Source organism: Delphinus delphis, unplaced genomic scaffold, assembly GCF_949987515.2.
Source record: "Delphinus delphis unplaced genomic scaffold, mDelDel1.2 scaffold_205, whole genome shotgun sequence".
Lineage (NCBI taxonomy): Eukaryota > Metazoa > Chordata > Mammalia > Artiodactyla > Delphinidae > Delphinus > Delphinus delphis.
Genome location: NW_027192826.1, coordinates 71,639 through 97,138, shown reverse-complemented (window position 1 = coordinate 97,138; position 25,500 = coordinate 71,639). Strand labels below are relative to the sequence as shown.

The following is a 25,500-nucleotide window of genomic DNA, read 5'->3' as shown; positions in this document are numbered from 1 at the left end:
ACTTCCGCGTGAGCGGCCTGCGGGATCTGGGGCGTGGCGCCTAGCTCCCACAAGTTTGCTGGCTCCCGCCCGCCCTGGGCGGGGTGGTCGCCAGCACCTCCGCCACCCCCAGGTGCCCGAGACCTCCGTTCCCCTGCCTAGGCGGGCGGCGGGGCCCTGCCGGGACGGGCGGGCCGCCGGGCTGACGGTAAGGCCCAAGCGCCTGCTGAGCTGCGCCTCAAGAGGCAGCCCGCCACCCCGCCGGCATCTACTGCCGAAGCAGCCTAGAAGGGCCCGATCTCGCCCCGATCTCGCCGCGATCGCGGAAGCTAAGCAGGGTCGGGCCTGGTTAGAACTTGGATGGGAGACCTCTTAGGGAAGCCCGGGTGCTCTAGGCTTTTCGCCTCCCGCTCCGCCTTCTCCTTTTGTCGCTCGTGGCGTTCGCGGCTATCTCCGCCCCCGCCTGGCACAGCTGCAAGCCCCACCTCCTCAGGCCCCTCCCACCACAGCCAGCGTCCGATGGGGCGCTCCCCGCCTGCCTGAGCGGCCAGGCGGCCAGAAGGCGTCCCTGGAAGGCAGAGGCACACCAGACGCTCCGGGGGTGGCCTGAAGGGAACCAGACGTGGCCGCGGACCCGGGGGCCGTCCGTGCGGCCCGCGAGCCCCTCGACCTGCACCTGGCCGCCCCCACTGCAGCCCAGCCCCGGCGCCGCCACCTGTCTGCCGGGGTGGCTCTCCACAGCTCCACACGGAAAAAGCCGCCCCTCCGCCGTTTCGCCGTGGCCGGGGGCGGGAGCGGGATCGAGGGCCCAGGCCGCTTCCCCGGGCCTGCCGGCCACCTGGGGCGGGGTCCTGAGCTCGGACGGTGGCGTGGGGGCGAGGGTGGCGTTGCTGGGTCTTAGGGGCCGTGCCAACTCAATGGTGGCTCCCAGTGGCTTCGGGCCAGCTTCTGTCGGGCAGGAGGGCCGGTCCGGTCTGCGTCTGAGCTGCGCCTAGCGCAGCGTGGGCGGGCAGGGGGGATGCCCAAGGGCCCGCGGTCTCCGGGCCCGGAAGCCTCCTGGGCCACTTCCGCGTGAGCGGCCTGCGGGATCTGGGGCGTGGCGCCTAGCTCCCACAAGTTTGCTGGCTCCCGCCCGCCCTGGGCGGGGTGGTCGCCAGCACCTCCGCCACCCCCAGGTGCCCGAGACCTCCGTTCCCCTGCCTAGGCGGGCGGCGGGGCCCTGCCGGGACGGGCGGGCCGCTGGGCTGACGGTAAGGCCCAAGCGCCTGCTGAGCTGCGCCTCAAGAGGCAGCCCGCCACCCCGCCGGCATCTACTGCCGAAGCAGCCTAGAAGGGCCCGATCTCGCCGCGATCGCGGAAGCTAAGCAGGGTCGGGCCTGGTTAGAACTTGGATGGGAGACCTCTTAGGGAAGCCCGGGTGCTCTAGGCTTTTCGCCTCCTGCTCCGCCTTCTCCTTTTGTCGCTCGTGGCGTTCGCGGCTATCTCCGCCCCCGCCTGGCATTGCTGCAAGCCCCACCTCCTCAGGCCCCTCCCACCACAGCCAGCGTCCGATGGGGCGCTCCCCGCCTGCCTGAGCGGCCAGGCGGCCAGAAGGCGTCCCTGGAAGGCAGAGGCACACCAGACGCTCCGGGGGTGGCCTGAAGGGAACCAGACGTGGCCGCGGACCCGGGGGCCGTCCGTGCGGCCCGCGAGCCCCTCGACCTGCACCTGGCCGCCCCCACTGCAGCCCAGCCCCGGCGCCGCCACCTGTCTGCCGGGGTGGCCCTCCACAGCTCCATACGGAAAAAGCCGCCCCTCCGCCGTTTCGCCAAGGCCGGGGGCGGGAGCGGGATCGAGGGCCCAGGCCGCTTCCCCGGGCCTGCCGGCCACCTGGGGCGGGGTCCTGAGCTCGGACGGTGGCGTGGGGGCGAGGGTGGCGTTGCTGGGTCTTAGGGGCCGTGCCAACTCAATGGTGGCTCCCAGTGGCTTTGGGCCAGCTTCTGTCGGGCAGGAGGGCCGGTCCGGTCTGCGTCTGAGCTGCGCCTAGCGCAGCGTGGGCGGGCAGGGGGGATGCCCAAGGGCCCGCGGTCTCCGGGCCCGGAAGCCTCCTGGGCCACTTCCCCGTGAGCGGCCTGCGGGATCTGGGGCGTGGCGCCTAGCTCCCAAAAGTTTGCTGGCTCCCGCCCGCCCTGGGCGGGGTGGTCGCCAGCACCTCCGCCACCCCCAGGTGCCCGAGACCTCCGTTCCCCTGCCTAGGCGGGCGGCGGGGCCCTGCCGGGACGGGCGGGCCGCCGGGCTGACGGTAAGGCCCAAGCGCCTGCTGAGCTGCGCCTCAAGAGGCAGCCCGCCACCCCGCCGGCATCCACCGCCGAAGCAGCCTAGAAGGGCCCGATCTCGCCGCGATCGCGGAAGCTAAGCAGGGTCGGGCCTGGTTAGAACTTGGATGGGAGACCTCTTAGGGAAGCCCGGGTGCTCTAGGCTTTTCGCCTCCCGCTCCGGCTCCGCCTTCTCCTTTTGTCGCTCGCGGCGTTCGCGGCTATCTCCGCCCCCGCCCGGCACAGCGGCAAGCCCCACCTCCTCAGGCCCCTCCCACCACAGCCAGCGTCCGATGGGGCGCTCCCCGCCTGCCTGAGCGGCCAGGCGGCCAGAAGGCGTCCCTGGAAGGCAGAGGCACACCAGACGCTCCGGGGGTGGCCTGAAGGGAACCAGACGTGGCCGCGGACCCGGGGGCCGTCCGTGCGGCCCGCGAGCCCCTCGACCTGCACCTGGCCGCCCCCACTGCAGCCCAGCCCCGGCGCCGCCACCTGTCTGCCGGGGTGGCTCTCCAAAGCTCCACACGGAAAAAGCCGCCCCTCCGCCGTTTCGCCGTGGCCGGGGGCGGGAGCGGGATCGAGGGCCCAGGCCGCTTCCCCGGGCCTGCCGGCCACCTGGGGCGGGGTCCTGAGCTCGGACGGTGGCGTGGGGGCGAGGGTGGCGTTGCTGGCTCTTAGGGGCCGTGCCAACTCAATGGTGGCTCCCAGTGGCTTCGGGCCAGCTTCTGTTGGGCGGGAGGGCCGGTCCGGTCTGCGTCTGAGCTGCGCCTAGCGCAGCGTGGGCAGGCAGGGGGGATGCCCAAGGGCCCGCGGTCTCCGGGCCCGGAAGCCTCCTGGGCCACTTCCGCGTGAGCGGCCTGCGGGATCTGGAGCGTGGCGCCTAGCTCCCACAAGTTTGCTGGCTCCCGCCCGCCCTGGGCGGGGTGGTCGCCAGCACCTCCGCCACCCCCAGGTGCCCGAGACCTCCGTTCCCCTGCCTAGGCGGGCGGCGGGGCCCTGCCGGGACGGGCGGGCCGCCGGGCTGACGGTAAGGCCCAAGCGCCTGCTGAGCTGCGCCTCAAGAGGCAGCCCGCCACCCCGCCGGCATCTACTGCCGAAGCAGCCTAGAAGGGCCCGATCTCGCCCCGATCTCGCCGCGATCGCGGAAGCTAAGCAGGGTCGGGCCTGGTTAGAACTTGGATGGGAGACCTCTTAGGGAAGCCCGGGTGCTCTAGGCTTTTCGCCTCCCGCTCCGCCTTCTCCTTTTGTCGCTCGTGGCGTTCGCGGCTATCTCCGCCCCCGCCTGGCACAGCTGCAAGCCCCACCTCCTCAGGCCCCTCCCACCACAGCCAGCGTCCGATGGGGCGCTCCCCGCCTGCCTGAGCGGCCAGGCGGCCAGAAGGCGTCCCTGGAAGGCAGAGGCACACCAGACGCTCCGGGGGTGGCCTGAAGGGAACCAGACGTGGCCGCGGACCCGGGGGCCGTCCGTGCGGCCCGCGAGCCCCTCGACCTGCACCTGGCCGCCCCCACTGCAGCCCAGCCCCGGCGCCGCCACCTGTCTGCCGGGGTGGCTCTCCACAGCTCCACACGGAAAAAGCCGCCCCTCCGCCGTTTCGCCGTGGCCGGGGGCGGGAGCGGGATCGAGGGCCCAGGCCGCTTCCCCGGGCCTGCCGGCCACCTGGGGCGGGGTCCTGAGCTCGGACGGTGGCGTGGGGGCGAGGGTGGCGTTGCTGGCTCTTAGGGGCCGTGCCAACTCAATGGTGGCTCCCAGTGGCTTCGGGCCAGCTTCTGTCGGGCAGGAGGGCCGGTCCGGTCTGCGTCTGAGCTGCGCCTAGCGCAGCGTGGGCGGGCAGGGGGGATGCCCAAGGGCCCGCGGTCTCCGGGCCCGGAAGCCTCCTGGGCCACTTCCCCGTGAGCGGCCTGCGGGATCTGGGGCGTGGCGCCTAGCTCCCACAAGTTTGCTGGCTCCCGCCCGCCCTGGGCGGGGTGGTCGCCAGCACCTCCGCCACCCCCAGGTGCCCGAGACCTCCGTTCCCCTGCCTAGGCGGGCGGCGGGGCCCTGCCGGGACGGGCGGGCCGCTGGGCTGACGGTAAGGCCCAAGCGCCTGCTGAGCTGCGCCTCAAGAGGCAGCCCGCCACCCCGCCGGCATCTACTGCCGAAGCAGCCTAGAAGGGCCCGATCTCGCCGCGATCGCGGAAGCTAAGCAGGGTCGGGCCTGGTTAGAACTTGGATGGGAGACCTCTTAGGGAAGCCCGGGTGCTCTAGGCTTTTCGCCTCCTGCTCCGCCTTCTCCTTTTGTCGCTCGTAGCGTTCGCGGCTATCTCCGCCCCCGCCTGGCATTGCTGCAAGCCCCACCTCCTCAGGCCCCTCCCACCACAGCCAGCGTCCGATGGGGCGCTCCCCGCCTGCCTGAGCGGCCAGGCGGCCAGAAGGCGTCCCTGGAAGGCAGAGGCACACCAGACGCTCCGGGGGTGGCCTGAAGGGAACCAGACGTGGCCGCGGACCCGGGGGCCGTCCGTGCGGCCCGCGAGCCCCTCGACCTGCACCTGGCCGCCCCCACTGCAGCCCAGCCCCGGCGCCGCCACCTGTCTGCCGGGGTGGCCCTCCACAGCTCCATACGGAAAAAGCCGCCCCTCCGCCGTTTCGCCGTGGCCGGGGGCGGGAGCGGGATCGAGGGCCCAGGCCGCTTCCCCGGGCCTGCCGGCCACCTGGGGCGGGGTCCTGAGCTCGGACGGTGGCGTGGGGGCGAGGGTGGCGTTGCTGGGTCTTAGGGGCCGTGCCAACTCAATGGTGGCTCCCAGTGGCTTCGGGCCAGCTTCTGTCGGGCAGGAGGGCCGGTCCGGTCTGCGTCTGAGCTGCGCCTAGCGCAGCGTGGGCGGGCAGGGGGGATGCCCAAGGGCCCGCGGTCTCCGGGCCCGGAAGCCTCCTGGGCCACTTCCCCGTGAGCGGCCTGCGGGATCTGGGGCGTGGCGCCTAGCTCCCACAAGTTTGCTGGCTCCCGCCCGCCCTGGGCGGGGTGGTCGCCAGCACCTCCGCCACCCCCAGGTGCCCGAGACCTCCGTTCCCCTGCCTAGGCGGGCGGCGGGGCCCTGCCGGGACGGGCGGGCCGCCGGGCTGACGGTAAGGCCCAAGCGCCTGCTGAGCTGCGCCTCAAGAGGCAGCCCGCCACCCCGCCGGCATCTACTGCCGAAGCAGCCTAGAAGGGCCCGATCTCGCCGCGATCGCGGAAGCTAAGCAGGGTCGGGCCTGGTTAGAACTTGGATGGGAGACCTCTTAGGGAAGCCCGGGTGCTCTAGGCTTTTCGCCTCCCGCTCCGGCTCCGCCTTCTCCTTTTGTCGCTCGCGGCCGTTCGCGGCTATCTCCGCCCCCGCCCGGCACAGCGGCAAGCCCCACCTCCTCAGGCCCCTCCCACCGCAGCCAGCGTCCGATGGGGCGCTCCCCGCCTGCCTGAGCGGCCAGGCGGCCAGAAGGCGTCCCTGGAAGGCAGAGGCGCACCAGACGCTCCGGGGGTGGCCTGAAGGGAACCAGACGTGGCCGCGGACCCGGGGGCCGTCCGTGCGGCCCGCGAGCCCCTCGACCTGCACCTGGCCGCCCCCACTGCAGCTCAGCCCCGGCGCCGCCACCTGTCTGCCGGGGTGGCTCTCCACAGCTCCACACGGAAAAAGCCGCCCCTCCGCCGTTTCGCCGTGGCCGGGGGCGGGAGCGGGATCGAGGGCCCAGGCCGCTTCCCCGGGCCTGCCGGCCACCTGGGGCGGGGTCCTGAGCTCGGACGGTGGCGTGGGGGCGAGGGTGGCGTTGCTGGCTCTTAGGGGCCGTGCCAACTCAATGGTGGCTCCCAGTGGCTTCGGGCCAGCTTCTGTCGGGCAGGAGGGCCGGTCCGGTCTGCGTCTGAGCTGCGCCTAGCGCAGCGTGGGCGGGCAGGGGGGATGCCCAAGGGCCCGCGGTCTCCGGGCCCGGAAGCCTCCTGGGCCACTTCCGCGTGAGCGGCCTGCGGGATCTGGGGCGTGGCGCCTAGCTCCCACAAGTTTGCTGGCTCCCGCCCGCCCTGGGCGGGGTGGTCGCCAGCACCTCCGCCACCCCCAGGTGCCCGAGACCTCCGTTCCCCTGCCTAGGCGGGCGGCGGGGCCCTGCCGGGACGGGCGGGCCGCCGGGCTGACGGTAAGGCCCAAGCGCCTGCTGAGCTGCGCCTCAAGAGGCAGCCCGCCACCCCGCCGGCATCTACTGCCGAAGCAGCCTAGAAGGGCCCGATCTCGCCGCGATCGCGGAAGCTAAGCAGGGTCGGGCCTGGTTAGAACTTGGATGGGAGACCTCTTAGGGAAGCCCGGGTGCTCTAGGCTTTTCGCCTCCCGCTCCGGCTCCGCCTTCTCCTTTTGTCGCTCGCGGCCGTTCGCGGCTATCTCCGCCCCCGCCCGGCACAGCGGCAAGCCCCACCTCCTCAGGCCCCTCCCACCGCAGCCAGCGTCCGATGGGGCGCTCCCCGCCTGCCTGAGCGGCCAGGCGGCCAGAAGGCGTCCCTGGAAGGCAGAGGCGCACCAGACGCTCCGGGGGTGGCCTGAAGGGAACCAGACGTGGCCGCGGACCCGGGGGCCGTCCGTGCGGCCCGCGAGCCCCTCGACCTGCACCTGGCCGCCCCCACTGCAGCCCAGCCCCGGCGCCGCCACCTGTCTGCCGGGGTGGCTCTCCACAGCTCCACACGGAAAAAGCCGCCCCTCCGCCGTTTCGCCGTGGCCGGGGGCGGGAGCGGGATCGAGGGCCCAGGCCGCTTCCCCGGGCCTGCCGGCCACCTGGGGCGGGGTCCTGAGCTCGGACGGTGGCGTGGGGGCGAGGGTGGCGTTGCTGGCTCTTAGGGGCCGTGCCAACTCAATGGTGGCTCCCAGTGGCTTCGGGCCAGCTTCTGTCGGGCGGGAGGGCCGGTCCGGTCTGCGTCTGAGCTGCGCCTAGCGCAGCGTGGGCGGGCAGGGGGGATGCCCAAGGGCCCGCGGTCTCCGGGCCCGGAAGCCTCCTGGGCCACTTCCGCGTGAGCGGCCTGCGGGATCTGGGGCGTGGCGCCTAGCTCCCACAAGTTTGCTGGCTCCCGCCCGCCCTGGGCGGGGTGGTCGCCAGCACCTCCGCCACCCCCAGGTGCCCGAGACCTCCGTTCCCCTGCCTAGGCGGGCGGCGGGGCCCTGCCGGGACGGGCGGGCCGCCGGGCTGACGGTAAGGCCCAAGCGCCTGCTGAGCTGCGCCTCAAGAGGCAGCCCGCCACCCCGCCGGCATCTACTGCCGAAGCAGCCTAGAAAGGCCCGATCTCGCCCCGATCTCGCCGCGATCGCGGAAGCTAAGCAGGGTCGGGCCTGGTTAGAACTTGGATGGGAGACCTCTTAGGGAAGCCCGGGTGCTCTAGGCTTTTCGCCTCCCGCTCCGCCTTCTCCTTTTGTCGCTCGTGGCGTTCGCGGCTATCTCCGCCCCCGCCTGGCACAGCTGCAAGCCCCACCTCCTCAGGCCCCTCCCACCACAGCCAGCGTCCGATGGGGCGCTCCCCGCCTGCCTGAGCGGCCAGGCGGCCAGAAGGCGTCCCTGGAAGGCAGAGGCACACCAGACGCTCCGGGGGTGGCCTGAAGGGAACCAGACGTGGCCGCGGACCCGGGGGCCGTCCGTGCGGCCCGCGAGCCCCTCGACCTGCACCTGGCCGCCCCCACTGCAGCCCAGCCCCGGCGCCGCCACCTGTCTGCCGGGGTGGCTCTCCACAGCTCCACACGGAAAAAGCCGCCCCTCCGCCGTTTCGCCGTGGCCGGGGGCGGGAGCGGGATCGAGGGCCCAGGCCGCTTCCCCGGGCCTGCCGGCCACCTGGGGCGGGGTCCTGAGCTCGGACGGTGGCGTGGGGGCGAGGGTGGCGTTGCTGGGTCTTAGGGGCCGTGCCAACTCAATGGTGGCTCCCAGTGGCTTCGGGCCAGCTTCTGTCGGGCAGGAGGGCCGGTCCGGTCTGCGTCTGAGCTGCGCCTAGCGCAGCGTGGGCGGGCAGGGGGGATGCCCAAGGGCCCGCGGTCTCCGGGCCCGGAAGCCTCCTGGGCCACTTCCGCGTGAGCGGCCTGCGGGATCTGGGGCGTGGCGCCTAGCTCCCACAAGTTTGCTGGCTCCCGCCCGCCCTGGGCGGGGTGGTCGCCAGCACCTCCGCCACCCCCAGGTGCCCGAGACCTCCGTTCCCCTGCCTAGGCGGGCGGCGGGGCCCTGCCGGGACGGGCGGGCCGCCGGGCTGACGGTAAGGCCCAAGCGCCTGCTGAGCTGCGCCTCAAGAGGCAGCCCGCCACCCCGCCGGCATCTACTGCCGAAGCAGCCTAGAAGGGCCCGATCTCGCCCCGATCTCGCCGCGATCGCGGAAGCTAAGCAGGGTCGGGCCTGGTTAGAACTTGGATGGGAGACCTCTTAGGGAAGCCCGGGTGCTCTAGGCTTTTCGCCTCCCGCTCCGCCTTCTCCTTTTGTCGCTCGTGGCGTTCGCGGCTATCTCCGCCCCCGCCTGGCACAGCTGCAAGCCCCACCTCCTCAGGCCCCTCCCACCACAGCCAGCGTCCGATGGGGCGCTCCCCGCCTGCCTGAGCGGCCAGGCGGCCAGAAGGCGTCCCTGGAAGGCAGAGGCACACCAGACGCTCCGGGGGTGGCCTGAAGGGAACCAGACGTGGCCGCGGACCCGGGGGCCGTCCGTGCGGCCCGCGAGCCCCTCGACCTGCACCTGGCCGCCCCCACTGCAGCCCAGCCCCGGCGCCGCCACCTGTCTGCCGGGGTGGCTCTCCACAGCTCCACACGGAAAAAGCCGCCCCTCCGCCGTTTCGCCGTGGCCGGGGGCGGGAGCGGGATCGAGGGCCCAGGCCGCTTCCCCGGGCCTGCCGGCCACCTGGGGCGGGGTCCTGAGCTCGGACGGTGGCGTGGGGGCGAGGGTGGCGTTGCTGGGTCTTAGGGGCCGTGCCAACTCAATGGTGGCTCCCAGTGGCTTCGGGCCAGCTTCTGTCGGGCAGGAGGGCCGGTCCGGTCTGCGTCTGAGCTGCGCCTAGCGCAGCGTGGGCGGGCAGGGGGGATGCCCAAGGGCCCGCGGTCTCCGGGCCCGGAAGCCTCCTGGGCCACTTCCGCGTGAGCGGCCTGCGGGATCTGGGGCGTGGCGCCTAGCTCCCACAAGTTTGCTGGCTCCCGCCCGCCCTGGGCGGGGTGGTCGCCAGCACCTCCGCCACCCCCAGGTGCCCGAGACCTCCGTTCCCCTGCCTAGGCGGGCGGCGGGGCCCTGCCGGGACGGGCGGGCCGCTGGGCTGACGGTAAGGCCCAAGCGCCTGCTGAGCTGCGCCTCAAGAGGCAGCCCGCCACCCCGCCGGCATCTACTGCCGAAGCAGCCTAGAAGGGCCCGATCTCGCCGCGATCGCGGAAGCTAAGCAGGGTCGGGCCTGGTTAGAACTTGGATGGGAGACCTCTTAGGGAAGCCCGGGTGCTCTAGGCTTTTCGCCTCCTGCTCCGCCTTCTCCTTTTGTCGCTCGTGGCGTTCGCGGCTATCTCCGCCCCCGCCTGGCATTGCTGCAAGCCCCACCTCCTCAGGCCCCTCCCACCACAGCCAGCGTCCGATGGGGCGCTCCCCGCCTGCCTGAGCGGCCAGGCGGCCAGAAGGCGTCCCTGGAAGGCAGAGGCACACCAGACGCTCCGGGGGTGGCCTGAAGGGAACCAGACGTGGCCGCGGACCCGGGGGCCGTCCGTGCGGCCCGCGAGCCCCTCGACCTGCACCTGGCCGCCCCCACTGCAGCCCAGCCCCGGCGCCGCCACCTGTCTGCCGGGGTGGCCCTCCACAGCTCCATACGGAAAAAGCCGCCCCTCCGCCGTTTCGCCAAGGCCGGGGGCGGGAGCGGGATCGAGGGCCCAGGCCGCTTCCCCGGGCCTGCCGGCCACCTGGGGCGGGGTCCTGAGCTCGGACGGTGGCGTGGGGGCGAGGGTGGCGTTGCTGGGTCTTAGGGGCCGTGCCAACTCAATGGTGGCTCCCAGTGGCTTTGGGCCAGCTTCTGTCGGGCAGGAGGGCCGGTCCGGTCTGCGTCTGAGCTGCGCCTAGCGCAGCGTGGGCGGGCAGGGGGGATGCCCAAGGGCCCGCGGTCTCCGGGCCCGGAAGCCTCCTGGGCCACTTCCCCGTGAGCGGCCTGCGGGATCTGGGGCGTGGCGCCTAGCTCCCAAAAGTTTGCTGGCTCCCGCCCGCCCTGGGCGGGGTGGTCGCCAGCACCTCCGCCACCCCCAGGTGCCCGAGACCTCCGTTCCCCTGCCTAGGCGGGCGGCGGGGCCCTGCCGGGACGGGCGGGCCGCCGGGCTGACGGTAAGGCCCAAGCGCCTGCTGAGCTGCGCCTCAAGAGGCAGCCCGCCACCCCGCCGGCATCCACCGCCGAAGCAGCCTAGAAGGGCCCGATCTCGCCGCGATCGCGGAAGCTAAGCAGGGTCGGGCCTGGTTAGAACTTGGATGGGAGACCTCTTAGGGAAGCCCGGGTGCTCTAGGCTTTTCGCCTCCCGCTCCGGCTCCGCCTTCTCCTTTTGTCGCTCGCGGCCGTTCGCGGCTATCTCCGCCCCCGCCCGGCACAGCGGCAAGCCCCACCTCCTCAGGCCCCTCCCACCGCAGCCAGCGTCCGATGGGGCGCTCCCCGCCTGCCTGAGCGGCCAAGCGGCCAGAAGGCGTCCCTGGAAGGCAGAGGCGCACCAGACGCTCCGGGGGTGGCCTGAAGGGAACCAGACGTGGCCGCGGACCCGGGGGCCGTCCGTGCGGCCCGCGAGCCCCTCGACCTGCACCTGGCCGCCCCCACTGCAGCCCAGCCCCGGCGCCGCCACCTGTCTGCCGGGGTGGCTCTCCACAGCTCCACACGGAAAAAGCCGCCCCTCCGCCGTTTCGCCGTGGCCGGGGGCGGGAGCGGGATCGAGGGCCCAGGCCGCTTCCCCGGGCCTGCCGGCCACCTGGGGCGGGGTCCTGAGCTCGGACGGTGGCGTGGGGGCGAGGGTGGCGTTGCTGGGTCTTAGGGGCCGTGCCAACTCAATGGTGGCTCCCAGTGGCTTCGGGCCAGCTTCTGTCGGGCAGGAGGGCCGGTCCGGTCTGCGTCTGAGCTGCGCCTAGCGCAGCGTGGGCGGGCAGGGGGGATGCCCAAGGGCCCGCGGTCTCCGGGCCCGGAAGCCTCCTGGGCCCTTCCCCGTGAGCGGCCTGCGGGATCTGGGGCGTGGCGCCTAGCTCCCACAAGTTTGCTGGCTCCCGCCCGCCCTGGGCGGGGTGGTCGCCAGCACCTCCGCCACCCCCAGGTGCCCGAGACCTCCGTTCCCCTGCCTAGGCGGGCGGCGGGGCCCTGCCGGGACGGGCGGGCCGCTGGGCTGACGGTAAGGCCCAAGCGCCTGCTGAGCTGCGCCTCAAGAGGCAGCCCGCCACCCCGCCGGCATCTACTGCCGAAGCAGCCTAGAAGGGCCCGATCTCGCCGCGATCGCGGAAGCTAAGCAGGGTCGGGCCTGGTTAGAACTTGGATGGGAGACCTCTTAGGGAAGCCCGGGTGCTCTAGGCTTTTCGCCTCCCGCTCCGGCTCCGCCTTCTCCTTTTGTCGCTCGCGGCCGTTCGCGGCTATCTCCGCCCCCGCCCGGCACAGCGGCAAGCCCCACCTCCTCAGGCCCCTCCCACCGCAGCCAGCGTCCGATGGGGCGCTCCCCGCCTGCCTGAGCGGCCAAGCGGCCAGAAGGCGTCCCTGGAAGGCAGAGGCGCACCAGACGCTCCGGGGGTGGCCTGAAGGGAACCAGACGTGGCCGCGGACCCGGGGGCCGTCCGTGCGGCCCGCGAGCCCCTCGACCTGCACCTGGCCGCCCCCACTGCAGCCCAGCCCCGGCGCCGCCACCTGTCTGCCGGGGTGGCTCTCCACAGCTCCACACGGAAAAAGCCGCCCCCCCGCCGTTTCGCCGTGGCCGGGGGCGGGAGCGGGATCGAGGGCCCAGGCCGCTTCCCCGGGCCTGCCGGCCACCTGGGGCGGGGTCCTGAGCTCGGACGGTGGCGTGGGGGCGAGGGTGGCGTTGCTGGGTCTTAGGGGCCGTGCCAACTCAATGGTGGCTCCCAGTGGCTTCGGGCCAGCTTCTGTCGGGCAGGAGGGCCGGTCCGGTCTGCGTCTGAGCTGCGCCTAGCGCAGCGTGGGCGGGCAGGGGGGATGCCCAAGGGCCCGCGGTCTCCGGGCCCGGAAGCCTCCTGGGCCCTTCCCCGTGAGCGGCCTGCGGGATCTGGGGCGTGGCGCCTAGCTCCCACAAGTTTGCTGGCTCCCGCCCGCCCTGGGCGGGGTGGTCGCCAGCACCTCCGCCACCCCCAGGTGCCCGAGACCTCCGTTCCCCTGCCTAGGCGGGCGGCGGGGCCCTGCCGGGACGGGCGGGCCGCTGGGCTGACGGTAAGGCCCAAGCGCCTGCTGAGCTGCGCCTCAAGAGGCAGCCCGCCACCCCGCCGGCATCTACTGCCGAAGCAGCCTAGAAGGGCCCGATCTCGCCGCGATCGCGGAAGCTAAGCAGGGTCGGGCCTGGTTAGAACTTGGATGGGAGACCTCTTAGGGAAGCCCGGGTGCTCTAGGCTTTTCGCCTCCCGCTCCGGCTCCGCCTTCTCCTTTTGTCGCTCGCGGCCGTTCGCGGCTATCTCCGCCCCCGCCCGGCACAGCGGCAAGCCCCACCTCCTCAGGCCCCTCCCACCGCAGCCAGCATCCGATGGGGCGCTCCCCGCCTGCCTGAGCGGCCAGGCGGCCAGAAGGCGTCCCTGGAAGGCAGAGGCGCACCAGACGCTCCGGGGGTGGCCTGAAGGGAACCAGACGTGGCCGCGGACCCGGGGGCCGTCCGTGCGGCCCGCGAGCCCCTCGACCTGCACCTGGCCGCCCCCACTGCAGCCCAGCCCCGGCGCCGCCACCTGTCTGCCGGGGTGGCTCTCCACAGCTCCACACGGAAAAAGCCGCCCCTCCGCCGTTTCGCCGTGGCCGGGGGCGGGAGCGGGATCGAGGGCCCAGGCCGCTTCCCCGGGCCTGCCGGCCACCTGGGGCGGGGTCCTGAGCTCGGACGGTGGCGTGGGGGCGAGGGTGGCGTTGCTGGGTCTTAGGGGCCGTGCCAACTCAATGGTGGCTCCCAGTGGCTTCGGGCCAGCTTCTGTCGGGCAGGAGGGCCGGTCCGGTCTGCGTCTGAGCTGCGCCTAGCGCAGCGTGGGCGGGCAGGGGGGATGCCCAAGGGCCCGCGGTCTCCGGGCCCGGAAGCCTCCTGGGCCACTTCCCCGTGAGCGGCCTGCGGGATCTGGGGCGTGGCGCCTAGCTCCCACAAGTTTGCTGGCTCCCGCCCGCCCTGGGCGGGGTGGTCGCCAGCACCTCCGCCACCCCCAGGTGCCCGAGACCTCCGTTCCCCTGCCTAGGCGGGCGGCGGGGCCCTGCCGGGACGGGGGGGCCGCCGGGCTGACGGTAAGGCCCAAGCGCCTGCTGAGCTGCGCCTCAAGAGGCAGCCCGCCACCCCGCCGGCATCTACTGCCGAAGCAGCCTAGAAGGGCCCGATCTCGCCGCGATCGCGGAAGCTAAGCAGGGTCGGGCCTGGTTAGAACTTGGATGGGAGACCTCATAGGGAAGCCCGGGTGCTCTAGGCTTTTCGCCTCCCGCTCCGGCTCCGCCTTCTCCTTTTGTCGCTCGCGGCCGTTCGCGGCTATCTCCGCCCCCGCCCGGCACAGCGGCAAGCCCCACCTCCTCAGGCCCCTCCCACCGCAGCCAGCGTCCGATGGGGCGCTCCCCGCCTGCCTGAGCGGCCAGGCGGCCAGAAGGCGTCCCTGGAAGGCAGAGGCGCACCAGACGCTCCGGGGGTGGCCTGAAGGGAACCAGACGTGGCCGCGGACCCGGGGGCCGTCCGTGCGGCCCGCGAGCCCCTCGACCTGCACCTGGCCGCCCCCACTGCAGCCCAGCCCCGGCGCCGCCACCTGTCTGCCGGGGTGGCTCTCCACAGCTCCACACGGAAAAAGCCGCCCCTCCGCCGTTTCGCCGTGGCCGGGGGCGGGAGCGGGATCGAGGGCCCAGGCCGCTTCCCCGGGCCTGCCGGCCACCTGGGGCGGGGTCCTGAGCTCGGACGGTGGCGTGGGGCCGAGGGTGGCGTTGCTGGCTCTTAGGGGCCGAGCCAACTCAATGGTGGCTCCCAGTGGCTTCGGGCCAGCTTCTGTCGGGCAGGAGGGCCGGTCCGGTCTGCGTCTGAGCTGCGCCTAGCGCAGCGTGTGAGGGCATGGGGGATGCCCAAGGGACCGCGGGCCCCGGGCCCTGAAGCTTCCGGGGCTACGTCCCTGTGAGCGGCCTGTGGGATCTGGGGCGTGGCGCCTAGCTCCCACAAGTTTGCTGGCTCCCACCCGCCCTGGGCTGGGAGGTCGCCAACTCCTCCGCCACCCCCCGGTCCCCGAGACCTCCGTTCCCCTGCCTAGGCGGGCGGCGGGGCCCTGCCGGGGCGGGCGGGCCGCTGGGCCGGCGGTAAGGCCCAAGCGCCTGCTAAGCTGCGCCTCAAGAGGCAGCCCGCGACCCCCCCAGTGTCTACGGCCAAACCACCCTAGACGGGCCCGATCTCGACTCGATCTCGGAAGCTAAGCAGGGTTGGGCCTGGTTAGTATTTGGATGGGAGACGTCGCGGACGGGAGAGCTCCTGGGAACGCCAGGTGCTGTAGGCTTTTTGCCTCCCGCTACACACCTTCTCCTTTTGTCGACCGCGGCGGTCGTGGCGGTGGCGGCGGCCGTCTCCGCCCCCGCCGGGTACCACTGCAGGCCCCACCTCCTCAGGACGCTCCCACCACAGCAAGCGTCTGATGGGGCACTCCCCACCTGCCTGAGCGGCCAGGCGGCCAGAAGGCGTCCCTGGAAGGCAGCGGCACACCAGACGCTCCGGGGGCGGCCTGACGCCACCCAGACATGGCCGCGGACCCGGGTGCCGTCCATTCGGCCCGCGAGCCCCACGAGCTGCACCTGGCCGCAGCCACTGGAGCCCAGCCCCGGCGCCGCCACCTGTCTTCCGGGGTGTCTCTCCACAGCTCCATCCGGAGAAAGCACCCCCTCCGCCGTTTCGCCGCGGCCGTGGGCGGGAGCGGGATCGAGGGCCCAGGCCGCTTCCCCGGGCCTGCCGGCCACCTGGGGCGGGGTCCTGAGCTCGGACGGTGGCGTCGGGGCAAGGGTGGCGTTGCTGTGTCTAAGGGGCCGTGCCAACTCAATGGTGGCTCCCAGTGGCTTCGGGCCAGCTGCTGTCGGACAGGTGGGCCGGGCCGGTCTGCCCTTGGGCTACGCCTACCACAGCGTGGGCGGGCAGGTGGGATGCCCGAGGGACCGCGGGCCCCGGGCCCTGAAGCCTCCGGGGCTACGTCCCTGTGAGCGGCCTGTGGGATCTGGGGCGGGGCACGAAGCGCCGAAAAGCTGGCTGTGTCCCACCCGCCCTGGGCTGGGAGGTCGCCAACTCCTCCGCCACCCCCCGGTCCCCGAGACCTCCGTTCCCCTGCCTAGGCGGGCGGCGGGGCCCTGCCGGGGCGGGCGGGCCGCTGGGCCGGCGGTAAGGCCCAAGCGCCTGCTAAGCTGCGCCTCAAGAGGCAGCCCGCGACCCCCCCAGTGTCTACGGCCAAACCACCCTAGACGGGCCTGATCTCGACTCGATCTCGGAAGCTAAGCAGGGTTGGGCCTGGTTAGTAGTTGGATGGGAGACGTCGCGGACGGGAGAGCTCCTGGGAACGCCAGGTGCTGTAGGCTTTTTGCCTCCCGCTACACACCTTCTCCTTTTGTCGACCGCGGCGGTCGCGGCTGTGGCGGCGGTGGCGGCGGCCGTCACCGTCCCCGCCGGGTACCGCTGCAGGCCCCACTTCCTCAGGACCCTCCCACCACAGCAAGCGTCTGATGGGGCGCTCCCCGCCTGCCTGAGCGGTCAGGCGGCCAGAAGGCGTCCCTGGAAGGCAGCGGCACACCAGACGCTCCGTTGGTCCCCTGACGCGAAACAGACATGGCCGCGGACCCGGGTGCCGTCCATGCGGCCCGTGAGCCCCTCGACCTGCACCTGGCGGCCCCCACTGGAGCCCAGCCCCGGCGCCGCCACCTGTCTGCCGGGGGGTGTCTCTCCACAGCTCCATCCGGAAAAAGCCCCCCCTCGACCGTTTCGCCGCGGGCGGGTGACGGAGAGCGATAGAGGGCCCAGGCCGCTTCCGTGGGACTGCCGGCCACCTGGGGCGGGGTCCTGAGCTCGGACGGTGGTGTGGGGGCAAGGGTGGCGTTGCTGGGTCTAAGGGGCTTTGCCAACTCAATGGTGGCTCCCACTGGCTTCGGGCCAGCTGCTGTCGGGCAGGAGGGCCGGCCCGGTCTGCGGCCGGGCTGCGCCCAGCACAGTGTGGGTGGGCAGGTGGGATGCCCAAGGGACCGCAGGCCCCGGGCCCTGAAGCCTCCGGGGCCACATCCCTGTGAGCGACCTGCGGGATTTGGGGTGGGAGGCCAAGCGCCGAAAAGTTTGCTGGGTCCCGCCCGCCCTGGGCTGGGTGGTCGCCAACATCTCCGCCACCACCCGGTCCCCGAGACCTCCGTTCCTCTGCCTAGGCGGGCGGCGGGGCCCTGCCGGGGCGGGCGGGCCGCTGGGCTGGCGGTAAGGCCCAAGGGCCTGCTAAGCTGCGCCTCAAGAGGCAGCCCGCGACCCGCCAACACCTACTGCCAAACCAGCCTAGACGAGCCCGATCAAGTCCGGATCTCGGAAGCTAAGCAGGGTCGGGCCTGGTTAGAACTTGGATGGGAGACCTCCTGGATGGGAGAGCTCCTGGGAATACCGGGTGCTGTAGGCTTTCTGCCTCCCGCTCCGCTTTCTCCTTTGGTCGCCCGCGGAGGCTGCGGCGGCGGCCGTCTCCGCCTGCCCCCGCCGGGTACCACGTACCGCTGCAGGCCCCACCTCCTCAGGCCCCTCCCACCACAGCAAGCGTCTGATGGGGCACTCCCCACCTGCCTGAGCGGCCAGGCGGCCAGAAGGCGTCCCTGGAAGGCAGCGGCACACCAGACGCTCCGGGGGCGGCCTGACGCCACCCAGACATGGCCGCGGACCCGGGTGCCGTCCGTTCGGCCCGCGAGCCCCGCGAGCTGCACCTGGCCGCAGCCACTGGAGCCCAGCCCCGGCGCCGCCACCTGTCTTCCGGGGTGTCTCTCCACAGCTCCATCCGGAGAAAGCACCCCCTCCGCCGTTTCGCCGCGGCCGTGGGCGGGAGCGGGATCGAGGGCCCAGGCCGCTTCCCCGGGCCTGCCGGCCACCTGGGGCGGGGTCCTGAGCTCGGACGGTGGCGTCGGGGCAAGGGTGGCGTTGCTGTGTCTAAGGGGCCGTGCCAACTCAATGGTGGCTCCCAGTGGCTTCGGGCCAGCTGCTGTCGGACAGGAGGGCCGGGCCGGTCTGCCTCTGGGCTACGCCTACCACAGCGTGGGCGGGCAGGTGGGATGCCCGAGGGACCGCGGGCCCCGGGCCCTGAAGCCTCCGGGGCTACGTCCCTGTGAGCGGCCTGTGGGATCTGGGGCGGGGCACGAAGCGCCGAAAAGCTGGCTGTGTCCCACCCGCCCTGTGCTGGGAGGTCGCCAACTCCTCCGCCACCCCCCGGTCCCCGAGACCTCCGTTCCCCTGCCTAGGCGGGCGGCGGGACCCTGCCGGGGCGGGCGGGCCGCTGGGCCGGCGGTAAGGCCCAAGCGCCTGCTAAGCTGCGCCTCAAGAGGCAGCCCGCGACCCCCCCAGTGTCTTCGGCCAAACCACCATAGACGGGCCTGATCTCGACTCGATCTCGGAAGCTAAGCAGGGTTGGGCCTGGTTAGTAGTTGGATGGGAGACGTCGCGGACGGGAGAGCTCCTGGGAACGCCAGGTGCTGTAGGCTTTTTGCCTCCCGCTACACACCTTCTCCTTTTGTCGACCGCAGTGGTCGCGGTTGTGGCGGCGGTGGCGGCGGCCGTCTCCGCCCCCGCCGGGTACCGCTGCAGGCCCCACCTCCTCAGGACGCTCCCACCACAGCAAGCGTCTGATGGGGCGCTCCCCACCTGCCTGAGCGGCCAGGCGGCCAGAAGGCGTCCCTGGAAGGCAGCGGCACACCAGACGCTCCGTTGGTCCGCTGACGCGAAACAGACATGGCCGCGGACCCGGGTGCCGTCCATGCGGCCCGTGAGCCCCTCGACCTGCACCTGGCGGCCCCCACTGGAGCCCAGCCCCGGCGCCGCCACCTGTCTGCCGGGGGGTGTCTCTCCACAGCTCCATCCGGAAAAAGCCCCCCCTCCACCGTTTCGCCGCGGCCGGGTGCCGGAGAGGGATAGAGGGCCCAGGCCGCTTCCGCGGGCCTGCCGGCCACCTGCGGCGGGGTCCTGAGCTCGGACGGTGGTGTGGGGGCAAGGGTGGCGTTGCTGGGTCTAAGGGGCTTTGCCAACTCAATGGTGGCTCCCACTGGCTTCGGGCCAGCTGCTGTCGGGCAGGAGGGCCGGCCCGGTCTGCGGCCGGGCTGCGCCCAGCGCAGCGTGGGTGGGCAGGTGGGATGCCCAAGGGACCGCAGGCCCCGGGCCCTGAAGCCTCCGGGGCCACATCCCTGTGAGCGACCTGCGGGATCTGGGGTGGGAGGCCAAGCGCCGAAAAGTTTGCTGGGTCCCGCCCGCCCTGGGCTGGGTGGTCGCCAACACCTCCGCCACCACCCGGTCCCCGAGACCTCCGTTCCTCTGCCTAGGCGGGCGGCGGGGCCCTGCCGGGGCGGGCGGGCCGCTGGGCTGGCGGTAAGGCCCAAGGGCCTGCTAAGCTGCGCCTCAAGAGGCAGCCCGCGACCCGCCGACACCTACTGCCAAACCAGCCTAGACGGGCCCGATCAAGTCTGGATCTCGGAAGCTAAGCAGGGTCGGGCCTGGTTAGAACTTGGATGGGAGACCTCCTGGATGGGAGAGCTCCTGGGAATACCGGGTGCTGTAGGCTTTCTGCCTCCCGCTCCGCTTTCTCCTTTGGTCGCCCGCGGCGGCTGCGGCGGCGGCCGTCTCCGCCCGCCCCCGCCGGGTACCAGGTACCGCTGCAGGCCCCACCTCCTCAGGCCCCTCCCACCACAGCAAGCGTCTGATGGGGCACTCCCCACCTGCCTGAGCGGCCAGGCGGCCAGAAGGCGTCCCTGGAAGGCAGCGGCACACCAGACGCTCCGGGGGCGGCCTGACGCCACCCAGACATGGCCGCGGACCCGGGTGCCGTCCGTTCGGCCCGCGAGCCCACGAGCTGCACCTGGCCGCAGCCACTGGAGCCCAGCCCCGGCGCCGCCACCTGTCTTCCGGGGTGTCTCTCCACAGCTCCATCCGGAGAAAGCACCCCCTCCGCCGTTTCGCCGCGGCCGTGGGCGGGAGCGGGATCGAGGGCCCAGGCCGCTTCCCCAGGCCTGCCGGCCACCTGGGGCGGGGTCCTGAGCTCGGACGGTGGCGTCGGGGCAAGGGTGGCGTTGCTGTGTCTAAGGGGCCGTGCCAACTCAATGGTGGCTCCCAGTGGCTTCGGGCCAGCTGCTGTCGGACAGGAGGGCCGGGCCGGTCTGCCTCTGGGCTATGCCTACCACAGCGTGGGCGGGCAGGTGGGATGCCCGAGGGACCGCGGGCCCCGGGCCCTGAAGCCTCCGGGGCTACGTCCCTGTGAGCGGCCTGTGGGATCTGGGGCGGGGCACGAAGCGCTGAAAAGCTGGCTGTGTCCCACCCGCCCTGGTCTGGGAGGTCGCCAACTCCTCCGCCACCCCCCGGTCCCCGAGACCTCCGTTCCCCTGCCTAGGCGGGCGGCGGGGCCCTGCCGGGGCGTGCGGGCCGCTGGGCCGGCGGTAAGGCCCAAGCGCCTGCTAAGCTGTGCCTCAAAAGGCAGCCCGAGACCCCCCCCAGTGTCTACGGCCAAACCACCCTAGACGGGCCCGATCTCGACTCGATCTCGGAAGCTAAGCAGGGTTGGGCCTGGTTAGTATTTGGATGGGAGACGTCGCGGACGGGAGAGCTCCTGGGAACGCCAGGTGCTGTAGGCTTTTTGCCTCCCGCTACACACCTTCTCCTTTTGTCGACCGCGGCGGTCGTGGCGGTGGCGGCGGCCGTCTCCGCCCCCACCGGGTACCACTGCAGGCCCCACCTCCTCAGGACCCTCCCACCACAGCAACCGTCTGATGGGGCGCTCCCCACCTGCCTGAGCGGCCAGGCGGCCAGAAGGCGTCCCTGGAAGGCAGCGGCACACCAGACGCTCCGGGGGCGGCCTGATGCCACCCAGACATGGCTGCGGACCCAGGTGCCATCCGTTCGGCCCGCGTGCCCCGCGAGCTGCACCTGGCCGCAGCCACTGGAGCCCAGCCACGGCGCCGCCACCTGTCTTCCGGGGTGTCTCTCCACAGCTCCATCCGGAAAAAGCACCCCCTCCGCCGTTTCGCCGCGGCCGTGGGCGGGAGCGGGATCGAGGGCCCAGGCCGCTTCCCCGGGCCTGCCGGCCACCTGGGGCAGGGTCCTGAGCTCGGACGGTGGCGTCGGGGCAAGGGTGGCGTTGCTGTGTCTAAGGGGCCGTGCCAACTCAATGGTGGCTCCCAGTGGCTTCGGGCCAGCTGCTGTCGGACAGGAGGGCCGGGCCGGTCTGCCTCTGGGCTACGCCTACCACAGCGTGGGCGGGCAGGTGGGATGCCCGAGGGACCGCGGGCCCCGGGCCCTGAAGCCTCCGGGGCTACGTCCCTGTGAGCGGCCTGTGGGATCTGGGGCGGGGCACGAAGCGCCGAAAAGCTGGCTGTGTCCCACCCGCCCTGGGCTGGGAGGTCGCCAACTCCTCCGCCACCCCCCGGTCCCCGAGACCTCCGTTCCCCTGCCTAGGCGGGCGGCGGGACCCTGCCGGGGCGGGCGGGCCGCTGGGCCGGCGGTAAGGCCCAAGCGCCTGCTAAGCTGCGCCTCAAGAGGCAGCCCGCGACCCCCCCAGTGTCTACGGCCAAACCACCCTAGACGGGCCTGATCTCGACTCGATCTCGGAAGCTAAGCAGGGTTGGGCCTGGTTAGTAGTTGGATGGGAGACGTCGCGGACGGGAGAGCTCCTGGGAACGCCAGGTGCTGTAGGCTTTTTGCCTCCCGCTACACACCTTCTCCTTTTGTCGACCGCGGCGGTCGCGGCTGTGGCGGCGGTGGCGGCGGCCGTCACCGTCCCCGCCGGGTACCGCTGCAGGCCCCACTTCCTCAGGACCCTCCCACCACAGCAAGCGTCTGATGGGGCGCTCCCCGCCTGCCTGAGCGGTCAGGCGGCCAGAAGGCGTCCCTGGAAGGCAGCGGCACACCAGACGCTCCGTTGGTCCCCTGACGCGAAACAGACATGGCCGCGGACCCGGGTGCCGTCCATGCGGCCCGTGAGCCCCTCGACCTGCACCTGGCGGCCCCCACTGGAGCCCAGCCCCGGCGCCGCCACCTGTCTGCCGGGGGGTGTCTCTCCACAGCTCCATCCGGAAAAAGCCCCCCCTCGACCGTTTCGCCGCGGCCGGGTGACGGAGAGGGATAGAGGGCCCAGGCCGCTTCCGTGGGACTGCCGGCCACCTGGGGCGGGGTCCTGAGCTCGGACGGTGGTGTGGGGGCAAGGGTGGCGTTTCTGGGTCTAAGGGGCTTTGCCAACTCAATGGTGGCTCCCACTGGCTTCGGGCCAGCTGCTGTCGGGCAGGAGGGCCGGCCCGGTCTGCGGCCGGGCTGCGCCCAGCACAGTGTGGGTGGGCAGGTGGGATGCCCAAGGGACCGCAGGCCCCGGGCCCTGAAGCCTCCGGGGCCACATCCCTGTGAGCGACCTGCGGGATCTGGGGTGGGAGGCCAAGCGCCGAAAAGTTTGCTGGGTCCCGCCCGCCCTGGGCTGGGTGGTCGCCAACACCTCCGCCACCACCCGGTCCCCGAGACCTCCGTTCCTCTGCCTAGGCGGGCGGCGGGGCCCTGCCGGGGCGGGCGGGCCGCTGGGCTGGCGGTAAGGCCCAAGGGCCTGCTAAGCTGCGCCTCAAGAGGCAGCCCGCGACCCGCCGACACCTACTGCCAAACCAGCCTAGACGGGCCCGATCAAGTCCGGATCTCGGAAGCTAAGCAGGGTCGGGCCTGGTTAGAACTTGGATGGGAGACCTCCTGTATGGGAGAGCTCCTGGGAATACCGGGTGCTGTAGGCTTTTTGCATCCCGCTTTCTCCTTTGGTCGCCTGCGGCGGCTGCGGCGGCGGCCGTCTCCGCCCCCGCCGGGTATCAGGTACCGCTGCAGGCCCCACCTCCTCAGGCCCCTCCCACCACAGCAAGCGTCTGATGGGGCACTCCCCACCTGCCTGAGCGGCCAGGCGGCCAGAAGGCGTCCCTGGAAGGCAGCGGCACACCAGACGCTCCAGGGGCGGCCTGACGCCACCCAGACATGGCCGCGGACCCGGGTGCCGTCCGTTCGGCCCGCGAGCCCCGCGAGCTGCACCTGGCCGCAGCCACTGGAGCCCAGCCCCGGCGCCGCCACCTGTCTTCCGGGGTGTCTCTCCACAGCTCCATCCGGAGAAAGCACCCCCTCCGCCGTTTCGCCGCGGCCGTGGGCGGGAGCGGGATCGAGGGCCCAGGCCGCTTCCCCGGGCCTGCCGGCCACCTGGGGCGGGGTCCTGAGCTCGGACGGTGGCGTCGGGGCAAGGGTGGCGTTGCTGTGTCTAAGGGGCCGTGCCAACTCAATGGTGGCTCCCAGTGGCTTCGGGCCAGCTGCTGTCGGACAGGAGGGCCGGGCCGGTCTGCCTCTGGGCTACGCCTACCACAGCGTGGGCAGGCAGGTGGGATGCCCGAGGGACCGCGGGCCCCGGGCCCTGAAGCCTCCGGGGCTACGTCCCTGTGAGCGGCCTGTGGGATCTGGGGCGGGGCACGAAGCGCCGAAAAGCTGGCTGTGTCCCACCCGCCCTGGGCTGGGAGGTCGCCAACTCCTCCGCCACCCCCCGGTCCCCGAGACCTCCGTTCCCCTGCCTAGGCGGGCGGCGGGGCCCTGCCGGGGCGGGTGGGCCGCTGGGCCGGCGGTAAGGCCCAAGCGCCTGCTAAACTGCGCCTCAAGAGGCAGCCCGCGACCCCCCCAGTGTCTACGGCCAAACCACCCTAGACGGGCCCGATCTCGACTCGATCTCGTAAGCTAAGCAGGGTTGGGCCTGGTTAGTAGTTGGATGGGAGACGTCGCGGACGGGAGAGCTCCTGGGAACGCCAGGTGCTGTAGGCTTTTTGCCTCCCGCTACACACCTTCTCCTTTTGTCGACCGCAGTGGTCGTGGCGGTGGCGGCGGCCGTCTCCGCCCCCGCCGGGTACCGCTGCAGGCCCCACCTCCTCAGGACGCTCCCACCACAGCAAGCGTCTGATGGGGCGCTCCCCACCTGCCTGAGCGGCCAGGCGGCCAGAAGGCGTCCCTGGAAGGCAGCGGCACACCAGACGCTCCGTTGGTCCGCTGACGCGAAACAGACATGGCCGCGGACCCGGGTGCCGTCCATGCGGCCCGTGAGCCCCTCGACCTGCACCTGGCGGCCCCCACTGGAGCCCAGCCCCGGCGCCGCCACCTGTCTGCCGGGGGGTGTCTCTCCACAGCTCCATCCGGAAAAAGCCCCCCCTCCACCGTTTCGCCGCGGCCGGGTGCCGGAGAGGGATAGAGGGCCCAGGCCGCTTCCGCGGGCCTGCCGGCCACCTGCGGCGGGGTCCTGAGCTCGGACGGTGGTGTGGGGGCAAGGGTGGCGTTTCTGGGTCTAAGGGGCTTTGCCAACTCAATGGTGGCTCCCACTGGCTTCGGGCCAGCTGCTGTCGGGCAGGAGGGCCGGCCCGGTCTGCGGCCGGGCTGCGCCCAGCGCAGCGTGGGTGGGCAGGTGGGATGCCCAAGGGACCGCAGGCCCCGGGCCCTGAAGCCTCCGGGGCCACATCCCTGTGAGCGACCTGCGGGATCTGGGGTGGGAGGCCAAGCGCCGAAAAGTTTGCTGGGTCCCGCCCGCCCTGGGCTGGGTGGTCGCCAACACCTCCGCCACCACCCGGTCCCCGAGACCTCCGTTCCTCTGCCTAGGCGGGCGGCGGGGCCCTGCCGGGGCGGGCGGGCCGCTGGGCTGGCGGTAAGGCCCAAGGGCCTGCTAAGCTGCGCCTCAAGAGGCAGCCCGCGACCCGCCGACACCTACTGCCAAACCAGCCTAGACGGGCCCGATCAAGTCCGGATCTCGGAAGCTAAGCAGGGTCGGGCCTGGTTAGAACTTGGATGGGAGACCTCCTGGATGGGAGAGCTCCTGGGAATACCGGGTGCTGTAGGCTTTCTGCCTCCCGCTCCGCTTTCTCCTTTGGTCGCCTGCGGCGGCTGCGGCGGCGGCCGTCTCCGCCCGCCCCCGCCGGGTACCAGGTACCGCTGCAGGCCCCACCTCCTCAGGCCCCTCCCACCACAGCAAGCGTCTGATGGGGCACTCCCCACCTGCCTGAGCGGCCAGGCGGCCAGAAGGCGTCCCTGGAAGGCAGCGGCACACCAGACGCTCCGGGGGCGGCCTGACGCCACCCAGACATGGCCGCGGACCCGGGTGCCGTCCGTTCGGCCCGCGAGCCCACGAGCTGCACCTGGCCGCAGCCACTGGAGCCCAGCCCCGGCGCCGCCACCTGTCTTCCGGGGTGTCTCTCCACAGCTCCATCCGGAGAAAGCACCCCCTCCGCCATTTCGCCGCGGCCGTGGGCGGGAGCGGGATCGAGGGCCCAGGCCGCTTCCCCAGGCCTGCCGGCCACCTGGGGCGGGGTCCTGACCTGTCTTCCGGGGTGTCTCTCCACAGCTCCATCCGGAGAAAGCACCCCCTCCGCCATTTCGCCGCGGCCGTGGGCGGGAGCGGGATCGAGGGCCCAGGCCGCTTCCCCAGGCCTGCCGGCCACCTGGGGCGGGGTCCTGAGCTCGGACGGTGGCGTCGGGGCAAGGGTGGCGTTGCTGTGTCTAAGGGGCCGTGCCAACTCAATGGTGGCTCCCAGTGGCTTCGGGCCAGCTGCTGTCGGACAGGAGGGCCGGGCCGGTCTGCCTCTGGGCTATGCCTACCACAGCGTGGGCGGGCAGGTGGGATGCCCGAGGGACCGCGGGCCCCGGGCCCTGAAGCCTCCGGGGCTACGTCCCTGTGAGCGGCCTGTGGGATCTGGGGCGGGGCACGAAGCGCTGAAAAGCTGGCTGTGTCCCACCCGCCCTGGTCTGGGAGGTCGCCAACTCCTCCGCCACCCCCCGGTCCCCGAGACCTCCGTTCCCCTGCCTAGGCGGGCGGCGGGGCCCTGCCGGGGCGTGCGGGCCGCTGGGCCGGCGGTAAGGCCCAAGCGC

General features: G+C 72.8%; 4 pseudogenes; all 4 read left to right on the top strand.

Moving 5' to 3' along the window:
- The first annotated feature begins 14,769 nt into the window (after window positions 1-14,769).
- Window positions 14,770-14,905, top strand: LOC132419373 (5S ribosomal RNA; annotated as a pseudogene).
- Window positions 14,906-15,829: 924 nt separating this feature from the next.
- On the top strand, window positions 15,830-15,965 carry LOC132419376 (5S ribosomal RNA; annotated as a pseudogene).
- Window positions 15,966-20,095: 4,130 nt separating this feature from the next.
- On the top strand, window positions 20,096-20,231 carry LOC132419372 (5S ribosomal RNA; annotated as a pseudogene).
- A 924-nt stretch (window positions 20,232-21,155) lies between these two features.
- LOC132419374 (5S ribosomal RNA) lies at window positions 21,156-21,291 on the top strand (annotated as a pseudogene).
- The last annotated feature ends 4,209 nt before the right edge of the window (window positions 21,292-25,500 follow it).